Source organism: Parasteatoda tepidariorum, chromosome 9 (assembly GCF_982258835.1).
Source record: "Parasteatoda tepidariorum strain Cologne lab strain chromosome 9, Ptep-v5.0, whole genome shotgun sequence".
NCBI classification, from domain to species: domain Eukaryota; kingdom Metazoa; phylum Arthropoda; class Arachnida; order Araneae; family Theridiidae; genus Parasteatoda; species Parasteatoda tepidariorum.
The window spans coordinates 32,867,269-32,885,386 of NC_141763.1; positions in this window are offsets into that span (position 1 = coordinate 32,867,269).

An 18,118-nucleotide genomic window follows, 5' to 3' on the forward strand; every position below is an offset into this window, starting at 1 on the left:
GTCTCCTGTCATCTTCTTTTATCTTTGCAAAGAAAGGAGTGATAATACTGCTCATTTGTAATATTTTGGACAATGGCATCTATTGATCTTTTCATCTGGACAGCACAAGTTATGAGACTCTCCTAGTAGAAATGATGCATTAAATACTTTCAATGGCTTTCTCCATTAAAGATTCCTTCTTTCTTCAAATCAATTTAACCCCTTGTACTTAACACAGCTAAAGAAAGGGAACATAAATCAAGTCTTAGAGGTGTTTATATAAATCAAACATTTAATCAAACTCTTGAGAAATGATTCATTATGAAAATAACTCCATATGGCCTAGTGCCTAATAAGTAGATATTTTATTTGTGAAATGTCAGTTACATTAGCCTTTAGGCCATTAAACTTCATGCTTGCCAATAGCGTTAGGAGCCATCAGCAAGCGGCAAAGCTGTAGCAGATTTTACGTAACCCAGAGTGCACCAACGAGGAGGCCTGTAATAAGTAGATATTTGTACATTCTTTTTTCTATGCATCACAGAAGGTTTACTTTCAAGGCCTTATAGTTATGTTTCCTATAAAGTGGTGGAGAGATGTTAGGGGTTGTAAACCTATTGATTAGAACAGCAAATAATGATGTCCAGAGTGATCATGAAGAAATGGATAATCAATTGTATTGGGGTCAGACTTGTATCAAACTAGTATTTTAGATCTGAGATATTTTTTCTATTCAAAAATAATGTTAAATAGGTGACAAAATGCTAAATGATTTATAACTGTAACTTGAAAATATGGTTTGTTGCAGATGCTTAAAAGACACTTCTATGACATCTTTCTTTTCCAACTGAATAAATATAAAATAATGGCATGTATATGGATCAAATTTCTTCATGTCTTCTTTTTAACTCTAATTTTGTTAAGTTTAAATAAATATCAATGTCAATAGTAATTAATTTAATTATTTGTATATCAAAGCATTTATTTAAAAAATAATTTATGGTGTTCCCTCTATTATCATGTATCCTTCCCGTAAATGGACAACTTTCATGAATGGTAAATTTTTTCTACTCCAAGTATGTCTGCTTAGCCGAGATTTCTCTGTATTACAAAAATATTATTTTTTAGAACTGAAACAGTTCATCTTATAAAGTGGCATACTATTAATTTGAGAAATGCGAGCAGTCACAACTGTGTTAGTTTCAGACATTCTTACAATATCATCGTAACTGGTTTTGGAGCTGTTATAAAGTGTGAATTCAAGTATCCATTTATACAACAAATGTATGCAAAGTCCTCTACTTTGCAATGTAAAATAAGGGTTAACTTATAAATACAGGATTTTGACACAAAACATCTAAAAGGAAAGCCTAATATTTTCAAAATATAAGTAAAATCTATCGAAGTTAAGTTTCTTTAACTTCATCATCTATTTATTAATCTTAAAATATTATTAATCAAATGATAGTAATGTTTTTAAATTGATGTATTTTCAAATTGATAACGTGTTTTTACATTGATAAAGTATTTTTAAAAAAATTGAGATGGTCCAAAATAAAGTTAAATTAAAAAATGCCAGAGGATTATATAATTAGACATTTCAAAATGACAGCTACGATTGCAATCAGTAAAACTTATATATTAGTCTATAATATATTGCGCATTGATGTAAAATGTTCGGCGACGTAATTAGGGGTATATATCCTTATCAGGGAGCCACCAGGTGGTGATTCTGTGAGTGATTTTAATGTTTTCAATTTGCACTTAAAAAGCACAATGTCATGGATTTAGAGCCATGTTACCGAATGCATAGTCAATGTATAACATCAGAGCTGTGTGTGTTTGTGAATATAATTCATTGTTATCCAAAATTAATGCCACCAGCATGTTTTTCAAGATAATTCTAAATTGCTACTAGTAAATTGATCGAAGTTGCATTTTTTGTATTCTTAAGAACGAGTAGTACAGTATTAATCTTTGACAAGGAAGTTGTTTTGGGGTAGTTTTTGTAGCTCTACTGGAATTAGACAGTTTAAGCATCTGGGACTTTTGCATGCAGTTTTATGATTATTACATTAAAACAAACATGTTAGCCGGCTTGCAGTGAGATTGAGTTCTCATAGTCATATTGATGATTTCTTGAAATGGAGATCTGTTGGTGTTCAAGTTGTGGAATCGATTCCAAACAAGTTCTACTGTTTGGAATTGATTCCATGACGTGCCTGTGCACGTTGTACTTGCTCGGGACCTTGCTGCTGCGCCTGGATTAAGAATTTCTACCCTAACAGTATGTAGACGTCTAGCAGAGAGGGTCTTTTAAACCCAGCATCCAGTCGTGTGTGTCAGTTAAACTAACAGAAAAACAGATCCTTGATCTAACAGGAAGCTCAGTTGTGGAGCTGAATATATCAGCCTCAGACATAAGAAGAATGTTCTGGAGTGTGTCCCGCAGAAATAATAGTTCAAAAATTTCTCAAAAGATCACGCTGGTCGAATGTGCCATGCACAATGAAGTGGAGAACGTTCCAAGTGCCATATCTTTTCCATATCAAAAATACTAGCAACCATAAGACATTTTCAAGCATGCGGGAAATTGAAAAGAAAAAAAAATAGGTAAAGTATGTAAATTGCGCAAAAAAAGTGTCTCGCAGAAATAAATGCACTGCTGTTAACCCTTTACGGACCAATGACTATTACATATTAGTCCAATACCACGCAGACGATGGCTAAAATCATTTTTTTATCATACTCATTGTAGTCATATTTTAAACCAATTTAATTTTATCTAACTATTATAATTTACTATAATAAGTTCTTATAATTTATCATTATAATTATACCTGGTGGGAAGTAAACTTCAAATACTTCCAAATCGCTAAGGGTTAATAGCAAATATATCGACCATGTTTATACATGATCTGAAATTTATGATGTTGCGTATCATTTGCTAAAGCCTGGATGATATTAGTATCAATATTTCTCCAGGTTTCAATGGTGACAGCCTTCAATTCTGCCACAAACTGAAACTGCTTCGTTTTGGTAAAAATAATTTTACCGAGGAAAGCCCTTCTCGTTTTCTTGGATATTGAATTGGGAAGGAAAGGGCAGACTATTTATTATACGCACTATATTTTCCGAAAAACATTAAGTCTGAAGATTTTTCAACGTAAACTGAGGCCTTGTTCTGCTGGAATATCTAACTTGCGCCACCATTTTTCTCTACAAATGACAATGTGTTTCTAGCATCATTTGCTAATTATAGTATCCTATGTGCGGCACTATAACTGAAGTTTTCCCATAGAATCAATGAGTTTTTACTTTGCTGTGTAAATATCTTTTTTTCTAGTTTCAATGTAATAGCACGGAATACTGCTTAAGCCATCAAATATTTTTTCCTACTCTCCTTTTCTTGTGGATAGGTTGTTTTTTTTTATTCATTAAATTAAGATGCAGTTTAATTTTTTTATGACGCAAAATGCTTGTACTCTATGTATAAAATGAAGTAATTGGGTACAATATGAAAAAAGCACAACTACTTCCACTTACTAGGAATAACATTTACCTTTTAGTTTAATTAATAAACTGAGTTTTAAATATGCTTACTAAATTCATAAACTTCGGTAAAACAACAATATAAATTATTTCCAAAGGAACTAGACTAATACAATTCTAACCTGGCGAGGAGCGACTTATAACAAGACACTTCGTTTGATGCTTTTACTTGTTGCTAGAAATCAGGTTCGCAGAAAATGCTGTTTACTAGTTAAATTTAGTAGGAATAACACGATCTGTGACGTAGGCTATAGTATACCCAATTGATGAGTAGTAGATACTTCTTGTTAATGTGTCTTTGGACTCGGATTTTCATAATATACATGATAGGTTTTCATTGATTTTCTTTGCGCTCAGTTATGTCACAAAATCGAAGTCGTTTTATTTCATGAGACTCACTGAATCATGATGGCATTCTTATCTTTAGAGTGAATAAGCGTATATGAGATAAGAATAGAACCTTTGGTTATTAAAAAATAATAATAAATTAAATAAATTAGACTCTTAGAGAATAACCTAAATATTTTTTGCAAACGATTCTTCTCACTCTAAAATAAATTTTACTTGCATAAATTTTGAGACAAAGCAAACGATTGTTTTTTTAATTGTGAGTAAGTGCTTTTTTGACTTTTTTTTGTTAAAAATATCTAGTTAAGAAATAATTATTTTTAGAGAATAAAATAAATCTGATTTGATATTAATTTTGATGGAAGCATTTAATGTTCTTCAAGTGAGCAGAGTTTATCAAAACCATTTTGACAAAATCATGAAATTCTTTTAAAGAACTCTACTTTTTTCTCATTAACATTGAATTGTAACATTTTTACGAGTTGTTAAATTTGATTTATGATATATCGCAACAAATGATCTGATATTTCCATGGAATAAGTATAAGACACCTTAAGGGCGTACCATCTATTGTGAATGGAACTTGAACTGTGAAATTTCCTTTCCATTTTCATTTATTGGTTATTTGAAAGACAGTAGTCAAAGATGAATTTCGAAGTCTTCCGGTACTTGGAAAAATGAGCAATTCCAGTCGATTTATTACAGGTAAGAATTAAAACATATCTAGTTAAGAAATAATTATTTTTAAGGAATAAAATATTCCTGATTTAATAATTGATGAGAGCATTCAGTGTTAGTTTTTAGTGTTTTTCAACTGAGGAGAATTTATCAAAGTCATTTCAACAAAATTCTTCTTCTTATTACTTAAAGAATAAGCAAAATGAAAGACTTATTCTATATAATCTGAGGAAAGATGCCTTGTATAATTAAAATTTTTTCCCCTAAATATTAATTATTTTTTTGCGAAATAATTACGTAAATATTTTATTTATATTTTAGGATTTTAATAGCATTGAACATAGTTTTTGTGCTGGAATAAAATTATTATAACTATTCTCACCTGTAAAATTTTGTTTATGAATACTTATGACCTGGACTTTCTTTTATCGAAATTTAAACAAATAATACATTTTGTAGAAACATTTTTATAATATTGCATAAGATAAAATTGGGAACAATTATTCTGATTTTACCCACTATCACTATAGTTCATTAAAGATTTTTTCGATCAATTAAAACAAATAAGGACTAAAAAAAGAAAACGACCTAAATCCAAAAAAGAAAATTTTTCAGAAGAGCCGAAAAATAGAAAACACTTATATCTGGTACTTGGCGCGTTCTCCATTTCACTGATTCGCGTTCGTAGCCAACGCCTTACGTATTGCACCACACACTTACATTACCTGTTATTTTTTATCGTAAAAATTTACATACTTAACCAATTTTCTTTTCTTATCAATTTCCCACATGCTTGAAAATGTCTTATGGGTGCTAAGATTTTCGATATGGAAAAGATAGTGCACTTGGAACGTTCTCCATTTCATTGCGCATGGTACATTCAACCAGCGTGATCTCTTGAGAAATTTTTGAACTATTATTTCTGGAGTTCGCACTTCAGGCGTTATCTACTTTGTTTAGCTTGGTCATCAGGACATTTTTCCGTAAAAAAAAAAGACTTTCGATTTTTTTCTGTATTTAGGTCGTTTTTCATTTCTAGTCTTCAAATGTTATAATACTCGATCAACCTGTAGAAATTAAAAACTTGTTTTGAAATTTGGTATTAAATTTAAGTTAGATTTCTTTAGTTTTAGAGAAGATTTCCATGCCATTGAAGTCGTTCAGAAATTAATGTAATACACTGTACATTAAAACTTCACCTCATTTCCGGCAATGACAAACCTAGCATGTAAACCATTAATTCGCATTAGCAAACACATCAATTTCATTACTTGTATGTCCTTGAACTTTTTAAAAATTAAAGATATTTTCAAATCTGTTGAGACGATTTCTTTTTCAATGAATTTCGATAGAATATTACAGGTATTGTGTCAAAATATTTAGAAACGTTTTCTAAGCAAGGAAAAAAAAATTCCAAAAAAAATAAAAAAAATTTTAAAAGTTTCTTTGTGTCAAGATTTTGACAGCAAAATTTTGCGGAAACATTTGATCATATGAATGTGCTAATATATGCCAAATAGCCAGAATTCAAAAGAAATTGTTATGTTTTATAAAAATCCGTTACAACGTCTATTCACAATGAAATGTCTTTATAGCGTTGAAAAGAAACAAATTTCTACACATTTTGCAAAATATGAAAAAACGAAGTGCAATGATGATGTTAATGACAATGGATATGGACTTCAAAAGTAAGCTGTAAAGAAGGGAAATAAGGAGCTATGATTAATATGTGTTTAACAAAAATTATATTTGGAAGAGAGCAGCAGGATTTCTAAAAGTAGCAAAATATTTTTTCTTTCTTACAAAGGAAGATAACTTAGCCGATGGTTGCACACATATGTTTGCTTTCTAAACATAAATGGTTATGACAGTAAGAAGAAGATAAAGTTATATGATGTTCCTTTTTCTCTTTCCTGCATTGATCATCAGCATGACAGCCTAGGGTGGACTAAGTCTTTCCTTTCAAAATATTTTCTAGCAATCCTTTGAATCCACCAGTTCCAGTATCTTTAGGATTCCAAAATAGCTCTAAACTGCGTCTGTCCATCTCAATTCTGGGTTGTTCCCTTCTTTGCTGACCCTACGATTTTCCTAAACGAACCTGTCTGCATTGATGCCATAAATAAATAATATATATATAAAATATAGTGTTGCTCACTTAAACGACAGAAAAAATGCATTTCTCTTTAAGAAACACTGAAGCAATAAAAAGCTAGTAATTTTTGAATTGTTATAAATATATAATTTCTGTATCTCCAACATTAGAATTTTGATGATTACTTGGAAATTTGATGTAATAGCTGACTTCTTATAATCTACCATATTCGTCACATCGAGCTTTTATAAATCATATAGTTTCATAGCCGGAATTTAGTGTGATGTTTTTGTAAATATGTATCAGATTGGTGAAGAAATTATCTGTATTCTACCATGCAATAGAAAAATCAACATTAGATTCATAACAAAAAATTTAAAATTGAAATTTTTAAATATTTGGCATTTTTGTATAATAAGCTACATAGTACAAAATATTTTTTTTCCTTAAAAATAAATTTTGTTTAATTAGTTTTCAGAAATTTTATTCTAGCGTCCATAACATTAGCAGTAGATGCCTAGCTACTTGTCTCGAAATCTATCGAGAATCCCTTACGTTGTTTTTTCAATTGCGCGGCAGTATTTGTGGAAAGTAAGCAATATAAGCAGATTTGTTTTAACTGTACAGAACTAAATTTGAAGCTGAATTAAGATAATACGTATTTGAGTGTTTTTTAATAAGAAGTTAATTATATAAGACTGAAGTGAAGAAGTTAAATAAAACGTAATAAATTATTTTAAACAACTTGTTTGTTTTGCAATAAAATTTTTTTTATTACTAATAAGTACTATATTAAATATTTACTACACAATTGTTTTTCTTTTTACAATCCAAATTTTTGTATTTTGGCTTTTTATGATTTCTTTCGCCCAACTAAATCAAATATGTAATTATTTCTATTTCACATTCTTAAGTAGTTCTTAATTCAACGTAGCTGTAACACTTATAAACAAGATATAGGTATTTGGTAACTTTTCTATTATAGTTTTGTTTTGCTGATTTTTATTCTAAAAACCATTTTGCTTTATCACGTCAGGTTTTTAATTATTGACAAAAATTTATTTTCATGGAACACAGTTTTTTCATTTAATACTATTTAAATGAAAACTTTTTAAATTTTATTAATTTTAATGGAATACTGTTAATTTTAATGGAATACTGGAATTTCTTTGCAATGAGTGAAGCTTTATACTAGAACCACAGAAAAATAAGCGCTAGGAGAAGAAAGTTTTAGAAAAAAAGCAAGGAAGAATATCATTAGATAAAAGCATCAGGAGAAAAAGCACTACTTTAACAATTACACGAATTTAATGACTGATTTGATTCAGGCTGTCAAACATCAATTCAATATAATTAAATATTTATTCGAATATAAATAGAATCATTTTTTAAAAAGTTTGTAGATTGCGGAAACAAGCTTTCAATGCATATTCTGAATTTTCTTAATAATTCATTATACAATTAGATAATATGCTTAATAGCGTTAATATACAGGGTGTTTATAAAGTCCCGGACCCATTTTGATGTTTAATAACTCATAAAATAATTAAAGATAGATTAAAATTAATAACATAAATGGTTAGATAGACTCAAAAAGTTTCATGATCCTTGTCAGTGAACTTCCACGTGTGCCCCCTTCGGCGCACGGAGAATATCAAGTCGATAGTCAATTTCACGCCAGGTAGCGGTAAACATGTCGGCATCCACAGAGGCTATTGCGGTTTGAGTCTATCTAACCATTTATGTTATTAATTTTAATCTGTCTTTAATATTTTATGAGTTATTAAGCATCAAAATGGGTCCGGGACTTTATAAACACCCTGTATAATGTAACAATAAACAATAGTTTCACAGGAGGTTAATTTTGCGATAAATTAAAAATATTGCCAAAATTTATGCGACAATTTATTTTAATAAAAAATTTTTTAATAAAAATTACTTGTTGACAAAGTATTATTTGGACACAAATAGTGTAATTTTTGGAATTCAGAAAATGTTTGGAGCGGCTTAAGATTCCTAAACTTTTGTTAAATAGTATGAAATGCGTACAGATTCTTCCATAAACTTTAAATTTATACTTGTTCTTAAGTTTGTTTTTGTAAAAAATATCTAATTTAATTAGAATGAATGTTTAATTACTTTAAGGGAGAATAACGCAGTAAAAGTTTCAAAAAATGATAAGAAAATTATTGCATTTTTGGATAGTTTATTCTTTTAGGCTTTTTGTATCAAAATATTGAATTGATTTTTGCAAAAGTACATACTGCATAATATGTTGAGAGTAGTGAGAGACGGAGGAAGCGCTGTGACGTGTTATGATCATGTAAACTAACGCGCATAGTTGATTAATGGATTTGCTCACTCCTATCAAAACATTTTAATGAAGTACTATTATTTTAACTATTTTATTGAAATAATTTGTTTAAATTGTGTAAGAAAAAGAATTAATGGTACTTTCAATATAAATAGTTGAAATTGCAACGTATTTAGCTCTAATAATTTTTTATGATAGTTGCAAAGTGTTATTGACAATTGTGAAACAATTAGAAATAACTGCAGACTCAGAAGCCCAGCTCAAGATCGTTGTTGAGCAATATGATCATTATAAAAATGACTGCAGAATTTGACTGCTACTTTAAATCACACGAGGTGTCACATGATAGTAGATCGACGAGGAAGAGGATTGAACTAGCATTTCAGACTGCTGAAAATTAAGAATCATCTTATGGACCTGGTATTGCTGAATTATAGTTATTTTATTTTATAACCGTCGTTGAACAGCCGACCCAATTTCATGGGTTTACGACTACTTACGTTCAACTCCGTAGCCTTGTAATTTTGAACCAATCTAGAAGACAAGGAAACTCCTGGATCAGTACCCAAAGAGGTATTGATTTGTTGTGGGAACATGGAGGACTTTGAGACTCGACAGATTTAACGTGCATCAGTCACCATTTACTACACGGGGAGTCTTCGGCCGGCGAGGATCGAACCCACGACCTCTTGGATATGGGCCCAGCGCCCTACCGACCAGGCTATCCCGGCCCCCTGAATTATAGTTAGTAGTAAAATTTAATACATTTATATGGATTATTGATAGCAAAACTTAAAACGCAATATAATCGAAGCTATGTTTCTTTACTTGACGCCCGGTGGTTGGCATCGCGCTGTCGTGCCACAGGTCCCTGGTTCAATCCTCGGGCGGGTCAAGGTTGACTCAGCCGTTCATCCCTTCAGTGGGTCGATAAATGAGTACCAAGCATGCTTGGGAACTAAACACTGGGGGTTCCGCGTTCGGTTGACCACCTGACCGGAACATCTGCTCCTGCACCCCAAAGCCCAAGGTCAAGAAAACTGAGATGGGCACAGTAGGCCTTGGCCCTCTATGGGCTGTCACCCCTCTGAGTTTTTGTTTTTGTTTCTTTGCTTACTATATATCTAACTAATACAATTCTCAACCAATTTACTTCAAATTTTGACGCAATGTTCACAAGAGATATAGTAATTGCTGCACGTAGGGATTGTTTAATTGGATAAACTGGTTTTGAGTGATCCACAAATATGTAACTGCTTAATGTCATTTTTTAAAAATTTTTTTCAAAACACGTCATTTTGTAAAAAAAATAAATTTCTTTTTGAGAATACTACGTGCAAAAATCAAAACGGAATGACACTTGGATGATTTTTTTTTTCAATTTGTGAATACAGAAAGTTATGGATTATTTTAAAAAATATGTCAAAAGCATTGTATTATATAAGATCTAATTTTGTATTTTTGACATGATGAAATGAAGATTAAAATATGTACAATAAGATAAAAAAAAATGTATTAAGTTAATCCCAATCGTTGCAAAAGTAATTAAAAAATCCTTTTTTTTTTACAATAGGCTTTTACTGTATTATTCCTCCTTAAATTCAAGCTTAATTCACTCAACGACCCAAATCAAATTGGACGTGAATTCGTATAATTGGTAAAGTAAAATTTTTCTTCTCTGGCGCGTTTTTTAAAAGCCTTTTTTTTCGTGTTCTTTCTAATGCTTTTTTCAGAGCTTTTTCTCAAATTTTTTTCGTTTTTTTTCCGATGCCCTTTTTTCCACTTAGAATTCGCTACACCGTAAAAAAATTTGGTGTGTTGTTGCCATCATTTTTAATCTAATGGTGAAATAAGATTTTTTACAGGGCATGTAGTCACACTTTATATTTACCATCTTACTGTTGCATTAGAATCAATTATGGTTTCATTGCAAAAGCGATTGATTTTATACAAAAGCGCATTTTTAATAATATATTCGCTTTAATTTTTCAAGCAATTGTTATCTTATCAATTTTATATATATATATTTTTTTTTTACTATAACTACAGTTCTGTACTTAAAAATACATTTAGTACATCTCAACACCAAAAATGGGATCAACTATACTCCAAATTTTTTCACCGTGTGTTATGTGGAAGTTCAAGATGTGTACAACACTGAGAATTATCTTAAATTTAGGCTGTATTTTCAGTGTTTAAGGATTTTATGTGTGATGTATTTTGAACTATAGTATATACGTGATTTGACTTAATCTGTCTGTTTTCTTAGTTAGTGAAATGTTCATGAGTATTAGATTTAACAGTAAATGACTCTAGTGAAATATAAACGGTTGAAGAATATATAAACAACGATGGGTTACTAAAAGAAATGTTTGCTTATTTCAAATCAACACAGTTTAATTGTTTTAAAAAATGCATTGGATACTAAGATATCTGCAACTTTTTAAAATTTTTTTATCAGTCTAATTAATATATTCTGTTGCACTTATTTGAGCATATTTGCAAAAAAATAAATAAAATAAAAAGTATCATCAATATAAAAATGAAATAATGTACGACATACCATTGCATAGTTAAATTTTATTTTACAATTTTACAGTTTTGTGAGAAAAAGACAAGATTTATTTGAAATATATAGAAATAAAACATCTTGAAATAATCATAAAAATTTCATTTTTTTTTAAACTTTTACACTTGTAATATAGTTAGAGATTGAATTTCTCCGAAACATTAGAAAGTCAGGTTCATTGGAATAGTCAGTTTATCATTAAACCAAATGTTTCCTTTACTTCAATAATTTCTCGGAATGACACTTCCGCAGTTCTTTCAAATTTCTAAAAACTTAGAATCAAATTTTTAACTCATTTTGAAATGAAATTAACAATTGTAAAAGTTGATTAAATAAATACTTCTGGATAAAATAAAATAGGTGTGGAATGAATAACCCCTTGGTTTATTATTTTGTCAAATGATATTAGTTTACCTCTTAAAAATTAATCAAATGAATTATTTCATAGTTCACGTTAAACTAAAGCTGCGTATTTAATTTGGCTGAAGTATAGACTGTTCCAAAATGGATTGACTATTTTAAAAAATTGTAACAGACAAATTATTTTTGTAATTATTTTTTACAGTAAAAACAAAATAACGACAAGTTTAGGGTGTATCAGGAATTTTTATTTCTTTAAGTAAAATTTTATCACTAAGCTTAGCGTGACTTCTGATTTTGAGAATCAGAATAAAAATACTGAAAAATCTTATAGCAATAACTTTTTATTTTTATTTTACTACAATTCCAAATTGCTGTTAAAAACAAAATTAGATTATCATTCACCCATCAGGAGTTTGTAACCTGATGGATGATTGATTTATAATCTAACTTTTTATTGCCCTGTTGCTCAAAGCATGGGCTGAGTATGTTCATAACTTCGACTTATAATTGTGGTAAAATAATAGTAGTATTTTCATAAGTCTGGCTGTAAAATTATTTACAAGCAAGGATAAATGCTTGTAAATAAACACTCCTGTCATCACGTATTTCGAATTTTTTTTTTATTGGAATAGTTAATTTTTTTTAGTAAGTTTAAAACAATTGGTTATAATTTTTGTACATCCTGTATATTTATTCTAAAGCTCCCATAAAGTACTATAGACAAGAAATATTATTAATTTGATTGGGTAATTTCTTACATTTTCACTGTTATCCATAATTTTCAAATAATAGTTGACATATGCGGTATTTTTTTCAGCTATGTATAAATATAATAATTTTTATTATGCTTTCGTTATGAATAAAAGTCACCACTTTTAATTATTACAAATGATATACTTCGCTTATTAAAAAAAAATTATTGATTTCTTCAAAGATGGGACAAAGGTTTATTTGATTTAATGTTTAATTTGTAATTCTGCTAATAATCTAAAAATATTTACACATCCAATGAAGTATAATATAATAAAAATTATTTTAGTTTCTTATAATTAAAAAAATATTCAAAAATGGTAACCAAATTATATATTAAGCATTTTCCTTCCTCTTTAATACAAAATACTAATATAAGGGGTAATAAACTAAATTTGTTTCTTTAGTTCAAAATATTAAACCTTAGTTGAATACATTTTAAAAATTGAATGAACTTTTATTTGCCTTAATATCTTTCATTAATATCACAGGCTGGGTCTGAGTATTTTCAATTGGATATAAGAGCAGGAAGACAATGTATATATATAGTACATTATTTGTGTGTATATTACATAGTTTTCACTTTATAGATATCAATAAACCTGACTCCCTCTTTTCATTTTAATGCAAAATCCAAGCAAAATATTTTTATTAAAATGGAGAAGAACTAAAAAATACTCTAGTATATTTCTTTTTATTGCTGATACACAAATTTTCATGTCACAGGTCAAATCAAAAAACTCATTCAGTTTTCAATTTTGAAAGATAACAGTTTATTTGGCATTTGAGAAGTATTTTAAACTAAATGTTAACTAATCGTAATAATAAGTTTCGATAATAATAATAAGTTTCGATATAATAGATAAAATGTCGTTTATACAGAGTATAAACAAAGACAATTTACTATCATTTACGGAGACACTTTTTAACTATTGTTTTCAAATTTCAACAAAATTGTCAGAATCATTTGTCTAAAAATCTTTATACTTAGGGATTTTAGCATAATGCCTCATTGTTTTTTGATAGCTCTCAGACAGGTTTCAGATGAATTTCTTCAGTTTTTGGGGGGATCTTTCTTTTTTCCTTTCATTCTTTCTTCTTTTTTTTTGAATGCATTTTGATTGGAATTATCATTTTTTATATTTATATGCATTTTTTCCAATAAAATTGCATTTTTATCAGATATGAGCTTAAATTTACCCTAAATATAAATTATAATTACTTAGAACTATTCTGGTAATTAAATTTTTTTCAAAATTTTAATTTTTCAATCATTTACTCTCGACATTAATTTAAAATATTTGTATGTTCTATATAATGTATATAAAGTATGTAAGTTTCAATTTTACCAGTCTCAACATTAAAAATAGCAAAACCCTATGATATAGCTTTTTTTTTTACTGTTTTTGCATCATTTTTAGTTAATGAATCGAAATAAAACATCTATGTAGAAATTCTATTATAGTTTAATTGAATGTATGTCTAATCACAAAAATAATATTGGAACAGAGTATTTTTAATTTTTATATTAAGTTTGAACAGTATAATAAGGTAAGAGCATGCCAGTAATGAAATATTTTCTGATTGCAATTTTAAACTGAATTTTTCTTTTTTGACTTAACCTGTTATCATCGTTTTTAAAACACAACATTTGGTTACTTCTGTACCTGAGAACCAAGCAAGTTTCTTATTACATGATCAACTTGTATTTGCAATGCACTTATTAACATTCTTTTGTTTTATCTTTGGAAGGCTATTTTATTTTAGTACGGAATAGAGAAAAATATATTTAAATCCATAATTAAAATAATTTCAATCAAAATTAAATGCAAATAAACTTTTATCAGGATTGTCGATTTAAACTCCGCTTATTTCACATGAGTCTTTATTTCCTAGTAACTATTACTTTCAAGATGGTAGAAAAGAAGAAAACGATGCTCTTTGCCAAATTGGCGAGATTTTTTTGCGATCTTAAATTTCATTGATCTTTGATCTGATTTACACATATGATTAAAAGATAAATCGAGGTTTTTATTATGAGTAAGCATTTAACTCAAAAACTATAGAGCAACGTTTTCCAATTTTAAACCATTGAGTGGAAAAGTTCTTTCAAAAGATATTAAATCAAGTAGTATTTTTCAAGAATTAATAATAATCTGCATAAGCTGTGGGAAGTAAACATGCGTTGGAGCGACTCAAGTACAGATATATTTTTATATCTTAACTTTTATACCATAAGTATACTGACATGGATTGAGCAATATCTTGTATCAAATAAGCAATACAAGGCAGTACTTTTCACTTAATTATTTGTTCAAAATGCTTGAAAGCTTCAGAAGATAAATAACCACATTCTACTCTAAGGCAGGATTAGTTTAAAATGCCATTATTTCTTTTCGAATTCTTCACTGTCTAATAATGGATGAAATCCATTCATTACTATATGTTATTGATTATATCTAATGTTGTTAAATTCAGTTTGTGATGTAATTACAATTTAGTAAAGATAACACGTTTTAACCTTTTAATAATAGCGGTTTGTCTGCTTCTACGTATATGTCCAGTTCTTGATTTCTCAATGAAATTTAAAAAAAAAAAAAGAATCAGAGGGGAACGTAAAAAGTGACAGTTACAGTGGGCACTATATAAATGGATCGAAGTCACCAAACAACACAGGAAGGACAGATAATTACAATCATGTCCAAAGCAGGATTCGAACCCGGAATCTGCCTGATACGAGCCTAACTCCTTGACTACTATACAGGCCGACCGGCTTCGTTTCGTCACTTTATATTTCATCGTCTATTTTTTATCCTAGTTTCGTCATCCTAGTTAACAATCTCCTACGATGACCTACGATGAGGTTCGAGTTGAAGAAAAATTTTCGTCATATATTTGAAAGTTCACGGTTTGCCACAAATCACGTGATTTCGTGATGAATTGATTTTCAAAATTAACAGTGAGAGTTTTATTTCTGAGAGTGTTATAGTGCGGTAAAATAAAAAATATATATATTAAAAACGAGTAATAGCTTTTCTAATTATATTTTAAGAGTGTCATTGAAATGATTGAATTGGTAAAAATTTAATTATTAAATTATGATAAAAATTAGAAAGTTTCTGAGGAAGCAAGCACTGTTTTGCTACACAATTTAATGTTCACAGAAAAATTGACTTCCAAAATCAAAATAGTCAAGAAATAATTTGGAATTACTATAAAAAATAAACTAGTTTGATTTAGAAAATTTAACAAATAAAATAAAATTCAAGTTTCTATGATTAAGTTAATATTGAAAATTTGTTTAAAATTTCTTTTGAAGTAACAATACATTTTAAAATGCGAATGTAAAGACCATTTTAAACTAATACTGATTTTTCAAATGTTTTAATTATTTTAAATTATTGTTTGCTTGTAGTTTATTTGAAGCATTTTTGAAATCTGAAGTATTTTTATGGATATAATATCATGTATCAAATTGAAAATCTAATTGAAAGCAAAAATATAAATAAATTGAAGACATAATTTGTGCTTTTACTTTTATTAATTTACATTGAGCTAAAGCAATCAATAAATAATGTAGTACCGCATATTTTCATTCAATATTTAAGGAATAAGTTAGTAAAATTTCTCTAAATTTTATGTAGTAGATTTCAATTTTATTCACCTCTGTTTAATCATATTTAAGTTCTTTAAACAAGATATTTCTATTTTATTGTAATAGGAATATTAAACATATAAAGTTTAAATCATTTTCTTTAATTTGCAATAGCCAAGCAATTTGAAATCGAATCCAAACTATTTGAATAAAATTTCTTTCTTATTCATGACAAAAAATATTCATAACATGCGTTGTTTCGGATTTCCAAACTTCTTAGAAAAGTTGAAATTCCTTATTTTAATAAAATTTATTGCATTTATAAAACAACATTTGTATTTAATTGAAAATTAAAATTCTATTTTAAAACTTTTGTCCAGAAAATAAATGTTCTTTTTATTATTTTGGTTCCAAAGAAACTAAACTTTTAAGTATTCCAACCATTTATTCTTAATTTATAGGGAAAAAAACACGTCATTTTAAGAAATAATTTCGTCAAACGTATTAGATTTGCACGAACCCAAGCAATTTCAAAACTCACACTCTTCCATTTTTGCTTACATAAAATTCTTTGTTCACTGCGATCGATAAAGTTCTTTCGTTTGCTTTCTTCTCATAGAAGAGAAAAAGTGACAGCGACGTAATGAAATGAATTTTGTAGACTTCAAAATAAACTTGATGTTCTTCTTAAAATTTATTCAGTTTATTTTATCATAAGAATGTATATCTTCATTTCGAAAAAAAGAAGATAACGTTTTTGAAGGATTCATATACAAATCACAATTTGTTCGAAATCATTCAAAAATAATTATTTAATATACTGGCTTAACTACGAAAAAAATTTAAATTATAGGTGGTAAATAATGGAAAAACACATTTCCCTCTGTTGAAATATTTTTTTTCTGGGCATTATTTATAGTTATTGGATGACATACTTTTTGAAAGTTATTTTTTGCTGTAAGATGCGTTTTGAAGTTCAATTTAAATATTTTTTTTTAGTTTAGTAACAATCATAAATATTTAAGGCGATATAGATTATTATATATTCTAAATAATTTTGAACGAATTAAAAATAAACAAACTTCTATAAATTGATATTTACAATAGCATGCGAGATACGAGAGTCATTTATATACGAGAGGCATTCATTGTAAATTATGGTTTTTGATACATTTATGTTTTTTAAACAAAAAATTTTTTGATTGTAAAACTAAATTATTTTCTAATTCTATGCATTTTGATTTGTTCAGTAATTTATTTTGAATAAAAATACACGATATTAGCTGGGGTAAAATTTCGAATAGCAACGGATTTTTTTTGTTTAATAACTCCTTTCACATAAAAGAGTAAAAAAAAAAATTCCGTATTATTTTGTAATTTAACAAAACTTTAAAAATATTTATTGCGTGCCATCAATATATTGGCTGACATTGTTAGATCTTTATATTTTAACTAATTTAACCATAAGCAATTACAATATGATTGTAATATTTATACTCTTAAAAAATTACATTTTATAATAGTGCATTTAGTTTGCATGAAAAATGCACTTTCTGGAAGGTTAAATGGTGACTTACAGTAAAGAAATGGTTTTTTTACCAATGAATCCAAGGAGTTTTGATTTAGGAGAAATTATTTTTAAAGGTATTCTAAAAGTGCAACTCGGTGTATATTTTTTTTTATTAAATGATTATCTTATATTGTTTTATAAAACATCTGCATTTTGCTTAAATTAATTTTATGATTGAAAGGAAGGAAAGGTGACTCTTTAGTTCTCTTCAATACTGATTTAGTATTATTTATTGTTGCACTGAAACATTTTACTTTCAAACGTGATTACAAGCAAAACATTGATTTTCATTCCTTTGTTACGTA